This window comes from Vicia villosa, unplaced genomic scaffold (assembly GCF_029867415.1).
Source record: "Vicia villosa cultivar HV-30 ecotype Madison, WI unplaced genomic scaffold, Vvil1.0 ctg.001844F_1_1_1, whole genome shotgun sequence".
In the NCBI taxonomy this organism is placed as follows: Eukaryota; Viridiplantae; Streptophyta; class Magnoliopsida; order Fabales; family Fabaceae; genus Vicia; species Vicia villosa.
In genome coordinates, this window is record NW_026705746.1 from 32,348 (window position 1) to 49,062 (window position 16,715).

Below are 16,715 nucleotides of genomic sequence, written 5' to 3' on the forward strand. Positions count from 1 at the left end.
CTCGCAAAGAGCGGCTTAGGCAAAAAAGAGCGTCTCGGTGAATCGAAAACCCGAAAGGGCGATTCAGGCAAAAGTTAGAGACATAAAAAAATAAATAATCAATCCCGGTAAACTTAAAACCCGAAAGGGGTAGTTTACGCAAAAGTTAGGGATATATGGCAAGTAACTGTGTTCAGGACAAACTTGATCATTCAAAATCCATAGCGGAGTGTTCATCAGCAGTAGGTCATCTTCTACGAAGCACGAATACAACGCAACTTGGAGTGGAAGGGAAAGATAACGGTCGTCACGTTTCATCGTAGCCCTTTTCCCGAAAATTACCAATTTCCAACTTTGTAAATACTCCATGGAATCAAGCATTTGGCTGATTACCATTCCATATATAATAATTTGAGCCTTGTGCTTTTCCTTTGCAATCTAGTCTTATTCAGTTTCCTGAAATGCATTTTAAGTTTAAACAGTCAATTTCTTGAAACAAATGTTTTCATAAAATAAAAATGAATTTACTTGCAAAAATAAAGGTGAAATTTCTTTCTAAGGTTTACAAACAATAGGAAGAATGCAAACAGTTGCTCCGAGAACGGTTGAGACTCCGGGAACCAATATTTCCCCATGAGGTCGCTTTGCGAACATCTCCCGATGACGAGTCTTTACTTCAATTCATATTATTTACTTCGGACAGCGGACAACTGATAGCCAGATATTCCAAACAGAGTTCGAACTCCAAGAAGAGGACATCTTCTGATCAACAAGAATTCAAGTCGTATCATTAGGATTTTACATCCGCGACAATTCTATTCACATTCACTTTACATTTTATAATTGTCATAATATTCATGCATACATTACATCATAACTGCACAGTCAAATGAGGCTTTTAATCATGAGAATGCCCGAGTCATGAGGGCATGAACTCAAGTTTCCCCTGCAAGTCCTGGAGCAACTTTTTCCTGCAAGACAACGATCCATGTAGAGAGATTTCCCCAAGCAAGTCAACAGATGGTAGTCTCCCTCAAGGAAATAGTTTGTTCACTTTTGGAATTCCTTTGCCGAGATTCTCCTGCAAAGCAACATTCAACAGTCTTTTTCAGATAAGGTAGTTTGCTTCGCATTTTGGGCTTCCCCAAAAGTTTGGCATTTCCCCAGCAAGGTCGAGAGATGCCACCTTCTTTTTCGTCAAAGAAAATAATTCAGAATCTCCCAGCAGATCGACAAATGATTCCCCAGCAGAATCAGTGAATGGTAGTCTTCATCTAGAAGATAGTTCATGATCCCCAGCGGAGTCAACAAATGGTAGTCTTTCCCCAAGGAAAGACAGTTTGTCTGTTGAATACTCAAGAGATCGACAAATGGCACCAGTCGACGAATGGCAGTTTTCACCCCGAAAACAGTTCGTCTGCCTTCAAAACATAGTCATTAGCCCCTCAAAAGCATGGGCCCATATGACAATCTTTCAAAGATGCCAGGTCAAAAGGGAAGATGTTGAAGTTTCTTTATTACCGTCAAATGGTATCTCATCTCCAAGTGCTGATGAGAAGTTTGATGAGGAAACAAACCCTTGAAGTTTCTTTATTACCGTCAAATGGTATCTCATCTCCAAGTGCTGATGAGAAGTTTGATGAGGAAACAAACCCTTGAAGTTTCTTTATTACCGTCAAATGGTATCTCATCTCCAAGTGCTGATGAGAAGTTTGATGAGGAAACAAACCCTTGAAGTTTCTTTATTACCGTCAAATGGTATCTCATCTCCAAGTGCTGATGAGAAGTTTGATGAGGAAACAAACCCTGGAAGTTTCTTTATTACCGTCGAATGGTATCTCATCTCCAAGTGCTGATGAGAAGTTTGATGAGGAAACAAACCCTTGAAGTTTCTTTATTACCGTCAAATGGTATCTCATCTCCAAGTGCTGATGAGAAGTTTGATGAGGAAACAAACCCTTGAAGTTTCTTTATTACTGTCAAATGGTATCTCATCTCCAAAGTGCTGATGAGAAGTTTGATGAGGAAACGAACCTTTGAAGTTTCTTTATTACCGTCAAATGGTATCTCATCTCCAAAGTGCTGATGAGAAGTTTGATGAGGAAACCAACCTTTGAAGTTTCTTTATTACCGTCAAATGGTATCTTACCTCCAAGTGCTGGTAAGAAGTTTGATGAGGAAACAAACCGTTGGAAATTTTCTCTTTATCTGAGATATTGTCCAAACGCAACTAAAACCAGTTTCGAGATTTGGACATCCGGAACGAGAGGAGGTTGTTTACCTTTTTCTAAGTATCAACACTTAGTTAAAGAAGATGGATTGCGCATCCTACATTGCCATCCATTCACCAGAATCCACATCAAGTATTTCTGCAGGAGTTTGTCTCCTCATCCCCGCCAAGTGCGACGACGAGATCAAATCATGCAAAGATTTTATCATCTCAGGAGCGCCCAAAATTCGGGCATTCTTTGATATTTAAGTCTCTTTTACGCAGGAGAGATCGAGATATCAATCTCTCTCCCTCCAGATAAAAGAAACTTAAATAGGGGCATCTGTCATACCCTAATTTTTGACCCCACTGAGATGACATACCTTCAGGATTGTTCATCAGGTCAAGACAAGTACCCAGAGCAGTCATTTCTCCATCTGGTACCTAATCGAGGATGCTCAAAGACAAGAAAGCTCAGGCAAAGGATCAATCAATACAAAGACTAGTCTCTAATACAATCATGGGGCTCAAAAACTTCACTTTTCTCATCTATGATTGATTAGACATCCAGTCATATGAGTACAGGTTTACTCAGGTTACCAGACTAGGGTTTTGAACCTATCAAGGACTAAAATCAGGGATCACATTTGGGAAACCCTAAAAAACCTCAGAGGGTCATTCAAAGACATCAATCATCTTCAAATAACCCATATTACAAGGTCTACTGGACATCACACTTCAATTCAAAGTCTACAGTCATTACTTTCACATGGTCGACAAATTAGGGTTTTGACCTAATTCACCAAGATAGTTGACTTCTGATCAGGGCATGAATCCAAAACTCAAGACATGATTCAAGGATCTCTATTACCTCCATATAATCCATTTATATCATCCATTTGGGGAGAAGATCTTATTTCTACACAAAAGCCCAAAAATTCACTTTGTCAGGAAAAAGTCAACTGTGAAGGATCATCATTGACTTTTAAGGTTTTTGGTCAAAAAAATGACTTTCAAAGATCAATATCATCAATATATGGATGTCAAAGTCATTTGGCCAAAGAAATTCAAAGAAATTCATCAAGGAGCGAAAAGTCGGGAATTAGGGTTTTTGAAGGCATGGTGAGATCTCAAAATTTCACCTACACAACTCAAAAAACTTCCAACATGAAAGTTGTAGATCTTGCAAAATAAAACAACATCTTACAAAGGAACTTTTTTCAAAAGATCAACCATTTATGAAGTTTTGGAAATTTTGAAGTTTAGGTCATAAACACTTAGAAATTTTTCTAAGTGTTTTAACCTAGTTTTCATCCAACTTTGGGCTCATTTTTCACAAATTTCCTAAATGATTCTGAAGAAGATATAAACTAATGATTTGAAGTAGATGTTTAGGGCTTTCCAAATTGTGTTCAACCTTCTCCAAATTCAATTTGAGCTAGGAGCTATGCTTGTTCAAAGTTGGCCTCATGAAGTAAAATTATAGGTCATGGACACTTTTGGACTTTGCAAATTTTGTGCAAATAACCTCTCTTATGGATGCTACACGACCCATAACACATCTGAAACCATGCCATGCATTCATTTTTACCATGCCATAAGGATTGAAGAAGATTCTAAAAACAAGAACATGTGATTATGTAATGATTACATTTGTGAATTTATGGCAAATTGATGAATCACCCAAGGAATCTTCTCACCAACCAATTAGAGCTCATTTCTGGCTCAGAATTGTCCCCTAAGATCAAGCAAAATCGAGGGCTAGGGGATTGATCAAATGGAATCAAAATTCTCATCATTGCATAAGAGATATTTGCAAAATTCCTTCATGGCTAAGAAAGCAAATCAACTTCACTAAGGAAGCTCACTCCTCTGCAGCTATACTGATCCATTTGCCTATAAATACAGATGCATTCCTCATTCAAAAACACACCAAAGCAACCATATTACTTGCTTTCTCTTTCTCTTCTTTTGTTCATTGTTTTTCAAAGTTCTTTGGCAAGAAGAATCGATTTCTTCAAACCAGAGCTTATCTTTGGGAAGTGAGCGTTCTAACATCTCAAGGGAGGTCATTTGAGGTGATCCAAGCACCTGGATCATTTCTGTAAGTGGAGGAACACCATTGTTGCTCTCACTTTGGAGCATTTGCAGTTGGAGGTCCATGGAGTAATTCAGGAGGTTCTGAGCCAAGCCAATCATCCAGGCACACTCCTCAGGTCCTAGTGAAGCTAACCAGATGGCTGCAGCTCATCTGTAACTCCAAATTCAACAACCTCCATGTTCACTTGAAGCTGAAATCGAGGGAGGTCCATAGAACAATTCAGAAGGATTCAGGCTACAACAAGCATCCAGTTAGCATCATTGAGTCTCAGGGAAGCTATTGAGATCATTCATTCAAGCCCAGGTGCTCTCAATCATCCTCACGACCTCCATTTTCAGAGGTAAGTTTCTGAACTTCACCTCTCTAATTTAAGTACTCTTTGTGTTAAAGCTCGATTCTATCTTGTTCAGCATCATCAGAGGATTGAAAACCCTCTATCATTGTTCATTTATTCATCTTGTGCATCATTTAATTTTAAAATTAGGGTTTATGTGTTCTTCGTGTTCATGATGAAATTCGTTAGTTACACTTATAATAAATGAATTCTGAGCCCATAATCATGTTCCTTGTCCAAAAACGAGTGAGATTGATGTTTACATCATGCCATTTAGTTGAGAAACCAGAGAGTTAGGAATTTGAAAATCTGAAGCTCGAGGAAGAAGATGAACATGGCGCGCGTAAAATTTGAATTTCCTGGCTTATCTGAAAATATAATATATTGAGTGTATATAGTTGACAAACTGCGCGCGCAGCTCAGTTGGTTAAGTTTTGAAATGTGATCATGAAGGGCGTGGGTTCGAACCTCTCTAGGGCCAAACCAATTTTTTAACACCCATTTTCATTTCTTTTTTTTTACAAACTTCACACAATTAATAAACCTATCAAATTAAATCATTTTCACTTCATTTTTCACACACTTGCTATTTAATATACCTACTTTGTGAATAATCAAAAAATTATAAAAAATATTATTTATTTCATGTATTTTAATTAGGTTTAAAATAGTATGTTTTCTTAAATACTTATATATATATATTTTCATTTTGTTTTAACCTAATTACTTTGTGAATAATTTTATGATAAAACCCTAATTATTTAGGTCTTAATTAAGTAAAAATCTTTATTTTTATCTTAATTAAGTTGACTTTTGTCAATTTTCAAAACTGTTATCAGTCTCCGATTAAACAGATGATTAAGGTTTTCAAACAACAAAACCTTGTATCATTCCAGATCATTTTTTTTAAATTACTTTTACACCAGTACTGTAAAGTACTGGGCCTCTAATAGAGTGTAAGTCCCAAAAACCTTCTCTTCTTAGCTTGTTTTCAAAACTGTATTTTCAAAATCTTCTTTCTGTTTTCAAAACATTCTTCTGGTATTTGAAGGGCATTATTCCCGGTGAAACTCTTCAGATACCTATGTGACCTTTGTCCATCTTCACTTCTTCTGTTTTCAAAAACCATTAACTGTTTATCATATACATTCAACTGTTATCAACAAAAAACAATAAAAATACTGTTGAGGCTCTGTACATACTTCTTCAATGGCCTCCACTCCATCCAGGTTAGGCTTTACAAGCTTTCAATTTACAGTCTTTATTTAAATTACTGTCAAATATAAATTGTGCATATATTAGTTTAGAACTACGTTTGAGTATAAACCTTAGGACAGTGAAACTATATATATATTATAGGAATATGGCCTAGGATTGAGAATGTCTTCCCGGTGAAGGCTCTTTCCTAATTAGAGATCTGTAGTTCAAACCCCCAAGATGAATTATTCCCGGTGAAACATCTTGGCAAATACCTTAGAATCCAAATAAATAGGACACATCCACCCAAAGAGGAATTATTCCCGGTGAAACCTCTTACCCATTTGCTTAAAGCCAAAATAAGTTCAAAACTACATAGCTTTCTCTTGTGCTATAACAAGGACCCTCGATTAGCCTCCTCTTGGGCTTTGTACAAGGACCCACAGGCTTCTTAAAAGCATTTCCAGCTTTCTCTTGAGCTTGTATACAAGGACCCATCAGGTTTCTTATAAACATAGGAACAGGTCTTTAGTCACCTTTTAGCCTACCCTGGTGAGTTTCTTCCAATTTAAACCAGACTTTAAACAAGCTAAGTTTGTCTCAATTTCACATTGAGTACATTTTTGGAATGAGAGACATGGACAGTCTCTGTCACCCTCATCTTCATCAATCTTCCTTAGCAGAGTCTAGGATCCATGTTTGGTCATCCTCAGCATTGAGTCAGCCTTCATCTTGGGCTTTAAACAAGAAGTCTCCACTAGATAATCTTCCTGCCATTTTTTTTTCATCCTTTAAATAATAAATGGAGTGCTACCCAAATCAATCACTTTTAATAAAAATCCCTGGAAAGGGTTAGCCTCCAAAGTCAATTATTAAATGTCAAAATAAATAAAGATTCATTTCTCTTAGGAGATAATTTCCCCAAAAGAGTCAAAACCCCTGGAAAGGGTCAGCCTCCAAAAAACATGATAAAAGTCAGTCTTCTAACAGACAAATTCACCAGCTGAGTCAAAATCCCTGGAAAGGGTTAGCTTCCAAAGAAAAACAGTCTTTTAATAAATAAAACCTCCTCAGTAGAGACAAAACCAACAAAAACAGTAGCCTCAACCTTGGGCTTCATACAAGGCACCCAAACAATAAAACTCCCCTGTCCTCAACCTTGGGCATTGTACAAGGCAGATAATAGAGTCTCCCCAGTGAGTCCTTCACCACTCAGTAGCCACAACCTTGGGCTTTGTACAAGGCAGATAAACCATATTTTTCATGAGTCAAAGATTCCTAACACTTAGGATCTTTTCCCCATAGAGTCATCCATACTCAATTCATTAAAAAAGAGTCCGCCACAACCTTGGGCTTTGTACAAGGCAGAAAATAATGTTTTCCCTAACTAGAGTCATAGTATAAAAAACCCAATTTTCTCAGCAGTCAGCCACAACCTTGGGCTTTGTACAAGGCACACAAATAAAGTCTCCCTAAGTAGAGTCAGCCTCAATTCTGGGCTTTGTACAGAACACCAAATAAAATCCATCAAATAGACTTTCCCTAAACAGAGTCAGCCTCAATTCTGGGCTTTGTACAGAACACAAAAATACCCTGTAATTAACCCCCCAGTGGAGTCATCTCTCAGAGTCAAATAATCATTAATAAATCAATCAAAAAGCCTCAAGCTTGGGCCTCATACAAGCCAGCTAAAGTCAAATCTTTTATACAGTAGATAGACATAGCTTATCTCCATAGAGAGATATTTTTACTACTCTACCACATTCAAACAAACATTTCCATTTCAATTTCAATTTTAATCAAGTCTCCCATTTAGGATTTTGAAAGGCATGAGCTGGCAGTAAAACCCAGACATGTGGTAACTTTCCCTAATTTGGATGAGCATCTTTCTTTTATTTAAGAGGCATTTGACTGGTATACTTGCACATACACAAGTAAGGTCCCCCTCTTGAATGAAATGAATTCAGTTATTCTGTCACTCCTTTAAAATGTTTGTGGTAGAATAGTACAAATACCTCTCTGTAGAGATAATTTCATGTCTCTTTACTGTAAACAGAGATTTAATTCCAAGCTTCAACCTTGAGCTTCAAACAAGGCACCAAAAACAATTAATTTCCCTAGTTAGTTCCCCGAACTACATTAAGCTCTGACTTCCACTAGGGATATGTAGGCATGAGGTTCACAAGGAATCTCAGCGAGCTAATAAAATACCAAAAATAGTCAGTTTGTCTGTCTGTCTGTCTTTTAAAATCAATTCAATTCTCTCTCCTAATACAAAGGAGAAACTTTCCCAATCATTAGCAATAAGCACAAACACAATGACACAGAGAAGGTTCCTGTAGAGTACTACAGATATGTAGGGTGTTTAAACACTTCCCTATGTATAACCGACCTCCCGGACTCCAGAATTTCTAGTCTAGGTGAAATCCCCACACTTAGCAAACTCCTAGGGTTTAGTTGAGATCTTTTTTTCCCTTTCCTACTCGTAGGACAAATAAGAAAGTTCGTGTGATAATCGTAGGAAGAACTGAAATAAAATTCATCCCACCACGGGCGCATTCTCCTTCCAAATTTCGCGTGAAGGGTTTAGCGTGCCGTCCTCCCAAGTGAAACGGGGAGGTAAAGAAAACGACCACCACAACATGGACAGTCTCTGTCACCCTTATCTTCATCAATCTTCCTTAGTAGAGTCTAGGATCCATGTTTGGTCATCCTCAGCATTGAGTCAGCCTTCATCTTAGGCTTTAAACAAGAAGTCTCCACTAGATAATCTTCCTGCCATTTTTTTCATCCTTTAAATAATAAATGGAGTGCTACCCAAATCAATCACTTTTAATAAAAATCCCTGGAAAGGGTTAGCCTCCAAAGTCAATTATTAAATGTCAAAATAAATAAAGATTCATTTCTCTTAGGAGATAATTTCCCCAAAAGAGTCAAAACCCCTGGAAAGGGTCAGCCTCCAAAAAACATGATAAAAGTCAGTCTTCTAACAGACAAATTCACCAGCTGAGTCAAAATCCTTGGAAAGGGTTAGCTTCCAAAGAAAAACAGTCTTTTAATAAATAAAACCTCCTCAGTAGAGACAAAACCAACAAAAACAGTTAGCCTCAACCTTGGGCTTCATACAAGGCACCCAAACAATAAAACTCCCCTGTCAAGAGTCAGCCTCAACCTTGGGCATTGTACAAGGCAGATAATAGAGTCTCCCCAGTGAGTCCTTCACCACTCAGTAGCCACAACCTTGGGCTTTGTACAAGGCAGATAAACCATATTTTTCATGTGTCAAAGATTCCTAACACTTAGGATCTTTTCCCCATAGAGTCATCCATACTCAATTCATTAAAAAAGAGTCCGCCACAACCTTGGGCTTTGTACAAGGCACACAAATAAAGTCTCCCTAAGTAGAGTCAGCCTCAATTCTGGGCTTTGTACAGAACACCAAATAAAATCCATCAAATAGACTTTCCCTAAACAGAGTCAGCCTCAATTCTGGGCTTTGTACAGAACACAAAAATACCCTGTAATTAACCCCCCAGTGGAGTCATCTCTCAGAGTCAAATAATCATTAATAAATCAATCAAAAAGCCTCAAGCTTGGGCCTCATACAAGCCAGCTAAAGTCAAATCTTTTATACAGTAGATAGACATAGCTTATCTCCCTAGAGAGATATTTTTACTACTCTACCACATTCAAACAAACAAACATTTCATTTCAATTTTAATCAAGTCTCCCATTTAGGATTTTGAAAGGCATGAGCTGGCAGTAAAACCCAGACATGTGGTAACTTTCCCTAATTTGGATGAGCATCTTTCTTTCATTTAAGAGGCATTTGACTGGTATACTTGCACATACACAAGTAAGGTCCCCCTCTTGAATGAAATGAATTCAGTTATTCTGTCACTCCTTTAAAATGTTTGTGGTAGAATAGTACAAATACCTCTCTGTAGAGATAATTTCATGTCTCTTTACTGTAAACAGAGATTTAATTCCAAGCTTCAACCTTGAGCTTCAAACAAGGCACCAAAAACAATTAATTTCCCTAGTTAGTTCCCCGAACTACATTAAGCTCTGACTTCCACTAGGGATATGTAGGCATGAGGTTCACAAGGAATCTCAGCGAGCTAATAAAATACCAAAAATAGTCAGTTTGTCTGTCTGTCTGTCTTTTAAAATCAATTCAATTCTCTCTCCTAATACAAAGGAGAAACTTTCCCAATCATTAGCAATAAGCACAAACACAATGACACAGAGAAGGTTCCTGTAGAGTACTACAGATATGTAGGGTGTTTAAACACTTCCCTATGTATAACCGACCTCCCGGACTCCAGAATTTCTAGTCTAGGTGAAATCCCCACACTTAGCAAACTCCTAGGGTTTAGTTGAGATCTTTTTTTCCCTTTCCTACTCGTAGGACAAATAAGAAAGTTCGTGTGATAATCGTAGGAAGAACTGAAATAAAATTCATCCCACCACGGGCGCATTCTCCTTCCAAATTTCGCGTGAAGGGTTTAGCGTGCCGTCCTCCCAAGTGAAACGGGGAGGTAAAGAAAACGACCACCACAGAAAAATGGCGACTCTGCTGGGGATATAAGTGTTAAAAACCTTGGTTTTTCATCCAAACCAATGGTTGACCTGTTGCTGGTCCAGCCCCAATGAGGAATTAGGGATGCCAAATTCCCCCTCAAACAAGAGAGGTCCTGCCTAAACTCTGTGTCATATCATGTGTTTATTGCATATATATTTGTTTATTTTGTTTATTCTGTATCGGGAAAGGGCTTGATTCCCCCTTGTGGTGAGAAATCCTATACCCGGATTTGAGTGCAACATAAGATAGGATGGAGGATGTCTTCCCGGTGAAGGCCCTCTAATCTTGGTTTCCAAGTCTACTCTTGGGATTTGCCTGGCTGGTTGTGATTAACTGCGCCACTGCATTCCGAGACTGATTTGTACCAGGAGGACCTAGAAACACATTAACCCCACTTAAAGCCTTTTTTTTAGGATGTAGAGCGGTGATTACGGAAGTAATTGTCACGCAGATACTACACTCAGAGAAAACTCTCTTATAGATACCAGTCAACGTATCTTTAAGGTTGAGCAAAAACTCTGAGACCCCTAGAACCCGTTCTACAGGTACAAAAATCATTAACCTTAGTTTACCATTGGGGCGGGAGACTGCGTTTTGACTTCATGACCACTATACCCTTCAACGCCATGTTTGTTTAAAACTCTTGTGTTCCCCTAGGGATATGTAGGCATGAGGTTCACAAGGAATCTCAGCGAGCTAATAAAATACCAAAAATAGTCAGTTTGTCTGTCTGTCTGTCTTTTAAAATCAATTCAATTCTCTCTCCTAATACAAAGGAGAAACTTTCCCAATCATTAGCAATAAGCACAAACACAATGACACAGAGAAGGTTCCTGTAGAGTACTACAGATATGTAGGGTGTTTAAACACTTCCCTATGTATAACCGACCTCCCGGACTCCAGAATTTCTAGTCTAGGTGAAATCCCCACACTTAGCAAACTCCTAGGGTTTAGTTGAGATCTTTTTTTCCCTTTCCTACTCGTAGGACAAATAAGAAAGTTCGTGTGATAATCGTAGGAAGAACTGAAATAAAATTCATCCCACCACGGGCGCATTCTCCTTCCAAATTTCGCGTGAAGGGTTTAGCGTGCCGTCCTCCCAAGTGAAACGGGGAGGTAAAGAAAACGACCACCACAGGATATAAACAAAAGGTTCGATTTTGTACTCGAAACAGTAGAATTTGACTTTGATTTTGAAAAGAATGAGAAGGGATTACCTTAAGAGGTGCAAGTGTGATTGTGTTTGAATTCAGATATTTTATCTTTTGAAGTTAGTGATCTAACGGTTCAATTTTATCTTTGACATACACGCTGTTTATATATGCTGGAATTTAAAATGCGGAAATATAAAATGCGGAAAGTAAATCTACGCTATTACATCGGTTGTGCAGGAAATGTAAACTACGCCTATTTACATGAATTTGACAACCTATACATTTATCTAGGAATTTAAATTGCAAGAAAATAAAGAAATGTTTTTGGATTTTTTATGACTAATTTTAATTATGATTAATGCATGATTAATTAAGTTAAAATGAGGAAAAAATATGAAAATAAATTTCAAACCTAGAAATTAAGTTCAAAATATGTTCAAAATGCTTGTTAATTAATTTTAAAACAAAACTATTTTTTTTTGGAATTTTTGAAATTGATTTGAAATTCATTAAGTTAATTAATACATAATTATATAAATAATTACACAAATAATTAAACTTGAAGAGAAAATTATTCAAAATATGTACAAAATTAGCTTATAATATATAAACAATATTTAATATAAAGAACAATTTTTTTTATGATTTTTGATTGGTTGAAAATAATTAAAAGATAAATATATGCATATTATCTAATTAATTATACAAAATATTTAAATTATGAAGAAAAATAAAATATTTTTATATCAGAAAATAATATATTATTTTAGCAACTTAAAAATATTTTTTGTATATTTTTTGGATTTTTAAAACTATTTTTAATTAATTTTGCAAAGAAATTAAAATAAAATAGAAAAATAAATAAAGCAGTAATCAAATGTGGTTGATTGGAGAGTCCATGGTATGGACTGGCGTGTCAGGGACGTAAGATGAGCTTGCAAGTGGATCAGAAGGTGATTAAAGTGAGGCGTATTTGTTTACCCTGAAAACTGGTAAACAAGCACTAGTTTCCTTTTTAAAGGTTACTTTGCGGAGTCAACTAGAATACTCCAGGACTGATTGCTTTATTTTGTTGTATTATATGTATCTGGTTTGTATTAAATGCAAATAGTGACTTTAACGTAAAAGTAAACACTGAAATTAAAGGCTTTAAAGTAAACCAAAGCAATAAAAAGGCAGTAAATGTGCACTGAAAGATAAAATGTAATGTAAAATGATTGCATTAATTAAACTGGTACGCATACGTACATTCCAAAGTTGCACTCGTTACTCATCATTGCGCAGAGATTTGAGTTTACTTGTGTTTATGTAGAAAATGCGACCCCTAACTATTCCTATGAAACTTGCTTAAATAGAAAAATAAAATAACTACTACTAACGGTCGACTGATTATCAGTCAACACGTGTCTTCGACGTGCAAGATCTTCAATTGTGAGACTTCCACGCGTCCTGTGAGAACTGCCAGAAAACTGCCTGGAACTGCCTCTTAACTTCTACTGCCTCTCGACTTCCACTTTAGTTTCTGCAGCCAAAAAATCCTTAAGTCTTCGCATCCTTTTGGTCTGGTCGAACATTAAAACCTCAGATGATCTTCCTAGTCGAACAGCTTCGACTGCTAAGCGTTATTTGGCCGAACTACTTCGACCCAAATGGCAATGGAGATATTAACTTGAGGCCCAATTACCAATTTAGGGCCTTTTTACCAAATTGAGGCCCAGTTGCCAATTTTGGGCCTTAGTTGCCCATTTATTAGTAAGTCGAAATCCTAGGGTAACAAATTGCCCCTCCAAGCGGCTTCTTTCAACTGACTTTAGAAAAGAGAAAAGATGTCGTTTCGGTTCTTTCTTGGGTTTCGACTTTTGTTAATTTCCATTACACCATGATTACGTTTCATTTTCCCAGGCACTAATTATTACCTAAACGCTAGGTAATGGGCTATTAACTGCTCCCAGGTTGCTTGTATCAGTTTCCAAGATATTTAATACGACTTTTGGTTTTCTAACTTCCTTCCCCCATGTTTGTCTTGCTGGAGTAACTACACATTCTTTATATATAGCCTCATTCCTTCCATTTCTTCTTTACATCTCCTTACGCACAATACTTTAAACTTTTTCATCTTTTCAATCTTTTCAAACCATGGCACAACCTTTAACAAATGCCAACATAAGATCCTGTATTAAGAAAGAATTTAAGCTTTCTGCAGAAGAGTTTGATGCGAATCATATCAATGTTCGTGCCCTCTATGCTAGCTAGGGGCTTGCATTTTATCCTGAAATTCTAGATGGAAACATCTATCCCTGCATGCTGATTGAGTTCTGGAGATTTGCAACTTTGCGCATAGATCCAGAAGGGAGGACTACTATAACCTCCACCATTCGAGGGGCTCATGTCATCATCACTCCCTCAACAATTTCCGATATGTTGAAATGCAGCAATACCGGTGCAACTTTTGTTGACAATATTTTCGACATGAACACTTCTAATATGTTAAGGGATCTCATTGACAATGACCCCTTTTGTGCCAAAGTCATCAAAATTTGGCACCAACTTTTGGTAGGCAACTTTCGTCCGCGCAACCATAATAAAAACAACATCATGGTGGAAGACTTGGAATTCATTTTTTGTGCTCTTCAGGGGAAGAAAATCAACTTTCCTCTATTGATTTTTAAACAACTCGTGGAAACTGTCTCTTTGACGGCCTCTCGTCAAGGAATGGTGACTTGTCTTCCTTATGGAAGATTCTTGTCCTACCTATTTCTCAAGCAAGGTGTAGTGAGGAAAATGCGCAAGGCCGGGCGCATAGATATGTTCGAAGCCGAAAGTTTGCCTCTGCTATCCTTGGAGGACATCGACCGAAGAGTTCACTAATATTGGAAATTTTAGTGGCTTTAGGGTTTGCCAGTTTTTTTTTTTTGTAATGACTGCGCCTTTTATGAAGGAGCTTTTGTAATGACTGGCCAAGGTTTCTAGCCAGTTTAATATAATTCCTTAGTTTTATTCTCTTACGTGAATTTCTTGAAGTGTAGGTTTATATTTTTTCAAATATTTACCATTTATCCTCAAGATTCGACCATCTGAATTTAGTTCTTCAATTTCATATGCATTGTTTGAAAACACTTGCAAAATTTTAAACGGTCCTTCCCAACTTGGGGACCATTTACCCAATAACTTATTCCTTTGATCCATGGGTAGAATAACCTTCCATACATAGTCACCTACCATGAATGTCTTCTCCTTGACCTTCTTGTTGTAGGCCTTCGCCACTTTTTCCTTTTGTCTTATTAATCTATCCAACGCTATTAGCCTCTCTTCGTCTAATTCGACTAACTCATTTAACATCATGTTCCAGTATTCGTCAGACGAAAGACTGTTTTGTCGTTGAATTCTTGTTGACTGTAGGTGAATTTCTGCAGGTAACACAGCATCATGCCCAAATGTTAAACGAAATGGGGTAGTTTTTATTGCTTCCTTTGGTGACGTTCGACAAGCCCAAAGGATTTGGTCGAGCGTTTGATGCCAATTTCTTGGCCTTTTCCCCACATGCTTTTTTATTAAATTTATGATAACCTTATTAGCAGCTTCGACTTGACCATTTTCCTGGGCGTAATATGGAGTAGATGTTAGCAATTTAAATCCTGTTTCTGCTGCAAAAGCTTGCATTTTTTGACCAACAAAAATTGATCCCTGATCAGTAGTAATGGTTTCTGGGATCCCATATCTGTAGATAATGTGTTTTTGTATGAAACTAATCACTACTTCTTGATCAGCATTAACTAGTGGAATTGCCTCTATCCATTTAGTAAAATAAACTATTCCTACTAAGATGAATCTTTGTTGCTTAGAAGATGCAGGTTTGGTCTCTCCTATTAGATCCAAAGCCCATCCTCTAAAAGGCCAAGGTTTGATAATCGCATGCAATTCACTGGCTGGAACATGTTGAATGCCTGAAAATTTCTGGCACTCTTGGCATCCTCTTACATATTCAATACAGTCTTTTAGCATTGTTGGCCAATATAAACCTTGTCTAAACAACAACCATTTCATCTTATGGCCTGATTGATGAGCTCCACAAACACCATTATGAACCTCTGACACAGCCAAATATGCTTCAGCTTCGCTTAAGCATTTCAACAACACACCCTCAGCTGTTTTCTTGTATAAATCATTCCCTAATATCACATAGTTTAGAGCTCTGTATTTAATCTTTCGATCAGTTCCTCCGACTGGATTATTTAGGTAGTGGACCAATGGGTTTCTCCAATCAGCATCAGTCATATTGTCGATGGCAAAAATTTCCAAGGCATACAAATTTTCAATTTCAATTTTAACATCATCATCTACCCCCTCGAATATTGACGTCGACAATTGACCCAATTTGTCTAATACTTCATGAGTTTCTTTGTTCTTGATCTCGACCATATCTTCTAACTTGTCTTTAGAAACTCTATACCCAGAAGCAATCTGTGCCAATTCATTGGCAATGTAATTATTGGATCTTGGTACATGCAAGATCTCAACATGTTCGAAGCTTTCTAATAAGCGTATCACAATCGCATAATACATTATTAGATTTTCTTTAATGCACTTATACTCTTTTTTGATTTGTCGAATCACTAGCTCAGAATCACCTCGAATCTCAACCTGGGTTGCCCCTAAATCTATTAGGGCCTTCAAACCAGTAATAAAGGCTTCATATTCGACTTCATTATTAGAGCATACTTCTTTCATTTTGTAATGGAACTTAGTTGGAAGTCCCTTAGGGGAAATGATTAGGACTCCAATGCCTGAACCATTTTTGTGACTAGAACCATCGAAAAACAATTTCCAGTTGGTTTGTTCAACTTGATTTACAGACAATTCGACTAACCCATGGTCGACTATAAAATCAGCCACAACTTGTCCTTTCATAGCCTTTAAAGGAACATATGTTAAGGAAAATTCAGTTAGCGCTAAGGCCCACTTACCAATTCGACTATGCAAAATTGGCTTAGACAACATATGTTTAATGATATCAAAATGAGAAGACACATACACATCAACAGGCTTTATATATTGCTTAAGTTTGTTACATGAGAAATACAAGCATAAGCATAATTTTTCGATATCATTATACCTAGTCTCAGCATCTACTAGGGTTCGACTTAGATAATATATAG